We start from the raw sequence: 5,426 nt of genomic DNA, 5'->3' as shown, positions 1-5,426 counted from the left end.
GACAAATACCTTGATATTTTCCTGTAGAATTTGCTGGTACAACTTAGAACTCATAGCTCCATCAATGATTGCAAGCTGTCCTGGTTCAGAGGCAGCAAAGCAGCCCAAACCACCATATTTTACAGATGGGATAAGGTTCTTAGTGACTTTTTTTCTTGCAACTCTGCCATGCACATCATTGGTGTTCAACGTTCTCCTGATGGTGGACTCATTAACATCGACTGTAGCCGCTGCAAGAGAGACCTTTAGTTTCCTAGACGTTACCCTGGGGTCTGTCGTGGCTTCCCAGACTATTACACGCCTGCTTTTGGTGTGATTTTTGTTGTTCGACCAGGTCTCTGTCACCACCTCTTCCTCCCTCTCATCAATGTCTTGCATGTTGGCAAACACTTGCCTTTACAAAGTTAGACCCATTGTCTGTGGTTGTGAGACTAACCTTGTGTTCCATCTTAAAATTTTTATCTTCCAACATACCAGCTAGAACATCAAACGTATGTCTCCATGTATGTCCATGTGTTCTTGCTGAGCAGACTGAATCTGGAGTGTGTTTTGGTCGATCCAATGAACAGTCACGCCCAAAAAGCTTGTTTTTTGGTTGACCATGCATCAGTTGTTGTTGCTACGTGTTCTTGCTGAGCATACCTGGTTTCAAAATATGGGAGGTTTGTTTGGTGGGGGGGAGACGGGGTTGGTTGAAATGAAAGATAACGTTTTTCTTGAGTTGACAATAACTATGCTCGTTACTGTAAGTGCAACAAAAACTTTGCGAGTAAAAAGCCAATGAGTACTTTTTAAAACCACCTGTTCAACAAGCATAAACATGTAGAAAAGCGATATTTTCAACTGCTTTGCTCACAGTGTCCCATCTACTAACAGTATGTTTCACACAACCACAGCACGCTGTTTAAGCTAATGACACAAAAGCTGTCTGTATGTAGCCTAACTGTTTATCTGAGTTTGCCACGCATCTTAAAATCTGACAAATTCTTGCTCTTGTAAACTTAGCAGCAGACAAGATGAAACATGTGCTTCGGCTGCATTCACACAAAATCTGGCAATGCGGCACATTCCCACAGGGTTGCACGGAGGTGTCAGCGTGTTTATTTTCAATCAGAAAATAATGTTTTATTTATCTGATTCTCTGCTTTGTTCTCATGCGTTGCTCCCTCTCTTCATTCACTCTCTAGCTCACTTGACCACTGCTGCTCTCTCTCTCTCTCTCTCTCTCTCTCTCTCTCTCTCTCACTCTGGTGTCATTGAGCCAAGGAGGAGGGGCCAACTTTGAATATTGTATTTACAAAACACCAACCGACAAATCCTGCATAGTATGCCTTTAAACTAATAGTTTAATTACATGTAGTTCATTACTCCCAAAAACTGCAAATAATAGTGAGCAGAGCATTAATTCCAAAAAATGGGATTAAATGGATGAATGTTTACAAAGGTCTCACAGTTGTTTCATTTATTAAACAGGCATAAACAGATGGGATTATGAATGTTAAAATTCATGGCATTTTTGCTTTAATCTACAGTAGCCTACATTATAGTACAGCAAGGCAGAAAGACCAGGAGGGGGGGAAAGGGAATGCAAGTACTCTTTAAGTTTACATAGTACTGTATGTGTCTAGAAACCCCAGGTTTCACTAGAAAAAATAATATATGAACTATTCATATACACTGTAAACATACTATATAGTGATATGGCAATAATGTTATACTGTAATCAGTGGTAGAAAGTAACTAAACATATTTACCAGAGTACAATTCTGTTGTGCTTACTTGAATATTTCAATGTTATGCTACTTTACACTTAGCTACATTTAAGTGGAATATACTCCACTACATTTATTTGAAAATTATGGTTTTATTTTTGTATATATCACAATTACATCCTTTCTCACCATCACTACCACTGCTCATTCTGTATATGTTGTGTCCTGTTTATATATCTCTATATGCACTTACTGTTTCCACTGTTTGGTTAATCTGTATTAAGTACTGGTACTTACTGTGTGTAATGACCACAAAATTTAATGTAATGTAATGTAATATAATGTAACGTAATCTAATCTAATTTAACCACTGCAAAAAGCCTTGAGCAGGAGATTGGGTGGTTCATGTCTCCTACAACTTTTCCCTATAGAGTTTCAGTTACCTAAACTTAAGCAGACCTGGGGCCTCATTTATAACCATTGTGTAACAATGTGTAACAACGCACAATGGCTGCTTTGGCATTGTTTAGGATGTGGTGATTGGAAGACTGCGGAGAGAGTGAATTTTCAGAGACCAGCAAGATATGCTGGCCAATGATGATGAGTGGCTTATGAGCCATTTCCGGCTTCCATGAGCTGTCCTCTTGGATCTCTGCGCTGTATTGGGCCAGTGTTAAAGAGACGCACCCGCAGAAACCACACTGTGGCAATCCCACTTCAAGTCCTGACAATACGGGGATTTCTGGCAACCAGCACTTTCCAAAGGAAAATGGCTGACAGGTCAGGGATACCTCAGCCAACCTTTAGCCATGTTATGCCAGACGTGTTAGGAGGTATAATTGGTTTGTCGCATCTGCACATAAAGTTTCTTTACACAGTGGGTGAACAGGCAAATAAAAAAGCGCAATTTGCAGCAATGTCCAGTTTCCCTAATGTAAATGGAGTTATTTACTGGACTCATGTTGCTATAAGGGTGCTGAGTGAGAATGGATTTGCTTTCATTAATAGAAAGCAGGCGACAGCAGATATGGACTGAAGCAGTGGCTGCTAACCCCTTTCCCCAACCCACAGACCACAGAGGAGAGGAACTACAATGTGTGCCACAGCCAAGCAGGCGCTGTTGTGGAGCGCACCATTGGGCCTCTTAAGTGCAGATGGCGCTGCCTCGATGCCACAAACTGGCGGCAAACTGTCCTGCAAGCCAGAAAAGGTGTGCCAAATTTTAAGAGCGTGTGCTGTGCTACATAACGTGGCACAGCTACAGAATGTGCCTGTACCCCCTAACATGGATGGTCATGTTGGCCCCAATCCCTATCCGCAGGCATTTGATGTGATGCATCTTTTGTAAGACCATAGGGTATGGAAACAAAAACTTATATTTTGAGTACTTCTTTAAGTGTACAGCTTATGAAGGGTGATGCACAGGGTGCAGTGGAGACGCTGGGTGCACACAGCTCCTAAGCTGCAGCAGCACTGGCCCTGCCGGAACACGCAGCAACTAAAAGATACAGAAGTGTCTCGATTATTGTGAATAAAGTCAATTGTTTTTGTGAATAATGTCTCAATTGTTTTTATGCATAGGTAAACAAGACTAATGTCTGTAAACAAGACTTAAATGCATTAGGTCCACTCATTTCAAACAAAAGCATACAAATTACATACCTGGTTCATTTGGTGCGTGCACATCTGTGTCCCCCCTCTGCCTCTATCACTGCTCCACTCAGGAGGGACTTCCTGATTATTGCAGCACCTTTTTCCTTGGTTCAACCTCCCCAATAAGGACCTTGATTTCACACTGAGTGAAACTTCTTTTTTTGGCCTCTCTGTCAGCATTTACCATATCTGTCATAATGTAGTTGGTATGAATGAATATTTATTTTGGGCGTTTCACTGACTATTTATGGGCAACTATGGGCGTTACAAAAGTGGGACAAGACGCTTTCTCACGTGTGCCAAATTTCGAATTGATTGTGATTTATAAAGGCAAACTGGTGTAGGACATGTGTGCACACTGTGCTATAAATCAGAATATTTTTGTGTGTAAGCACTTTCTGTGTTTCATTTCTATGCAACCTTGTGATGTGAATTCTGCGCAGAGTTTTATAAATGAGGCCCCTGAATCATTTTGGAACACACTGACAAATACATCTTATTTTCACATTTAGTTGTGAGGTCTGGTTGAGCTCTCATTATGTTATTTTGTGATGCAAGGACTAAAGCAGGTTTCATATTTTGCAAATACATGTAGTTTACTCCAAAGGGGATTTAATGAGTGAATTTGAAAAGTCACTAGCTGCTCTCTTTGACTGACAACACAAGCTCATAATTTAAATGAGGTAAGATTGTGTCAGTTCAAAAGATATTAATTTTAAATATCTATATTTATATATTAAAAATACAGTCTATCTGTGATGCTTTGATGGTATTTGTACAAATATGGGGTTTAGAAGCTATAGGATCTCGTTCTCAACAATTCTGTCTGGACTAAACTAACGAGAATTGAATCCAGTCTCAGATCCTCTTAAAATAAGCCAGCATCTGTGGTCTGCACATCTGAGGTCTTGCTCACTCACCATGCGATACCTGCTGAGCCCATCTCCAAGTTTCCTGACCACTTGCTCCTTCCATTCGCTTCCAGTCCGAGACTCCGCTGTGCCCTTTTTCAACCAGGTCAGCAGGACCTTGCCCCCCACAGCTGTTACTGCACCACACAACCCTCCATCAGTCTCCCTTCTTTCTCTCTATCACTGTCCCTCCCTGCCACCTGGGGGAACGATTCAATCACCTATGACCCAATCCATCTTTTAATGATGTTCGGACACTCCAAGGCCCACCTGCACCCTATAAAAGGCTCTTCTCACAGTTTGTATTCTCTCCTTGGCGCATCTTCACTAAAACTGCAGGATATGTGTGTGTGTGATGGACCAGATGCATGTGTGTGAATAGCCCCTACGGCTTTTCCCCATATTCCTTCTCATCTGAGACCTTGACCAGTTTTTGGTTTGTTTATGAGTGCATGTTGGGAGAGTCCGGAGGAGGTGAGCCATGTGCCAGGAAAACCATATGGCACTGCTGGGATACAGACACCTGCCGTTGGACTGGTGAGAGCGCTCTCAGAATCATTAGGAATTAAAGGAATTTAATGACTTCACAAACAATGCAAATTCATTTCCTAGGTGGTTTCTTTTACCCCCACATAGATAACTTACTCCTTTTGCAATGCAACCTGGTGTGCCCTTGCTATAACTCTGTGTGGGGTGGTGTGTGGGGGGTAAGAAGGTTCTGGGAGGAATTACAACAAGAAACAGAACGACTTAGTGTGAAACATAAATGTAATGTGATTCTGCCATTACAACACCTAATGGACCATTTTCTAAACCCCTCCCCTAAATACTCATTGTCCAATCATAACTGAACAACCATGGTATGGCAGGCCTGTTTTATCTGTTTATCTGCTATAAGCAGCAATCATTAGTTTGTCCATCTAACTAGCTTAATACCTATAGTAGGGACAGTATTAGCAAAACAATCAATGCTTTCTTTTCTGTGGAAGAGATTGAAAACGTTTTTTTTCCTTCTTTTTTTTTTAAACCTCTCTCAGGATAAACTGACCTATCTCACCCCTCCATAGCATATCACTGAGGCTCAAATAACCTCTGGGACCCCTGCTGTGTCATGAAACGAATTTATGACACCCAACTGCAGCACTCACAG

This window comes from Thunnus thynnus, chromosome 1 (assembly GCF_963924715.1).
Source record: "Thunnus thynnus chromosome 1, fThuThy2.1, whole genome shotgun sequence".
NCBI classification, from domain to species: domain Eukaryota; kingdom Metazoa; phylum Chordata; class Actinopteri; order Scombriformes; family Scombridae; genus Thunnus; species Thunnus thynnus.
The sequence above is the reverse complement of the archived record's forward strand: the minus strand, read 5'-3'. Positions refer to the sequence as shown.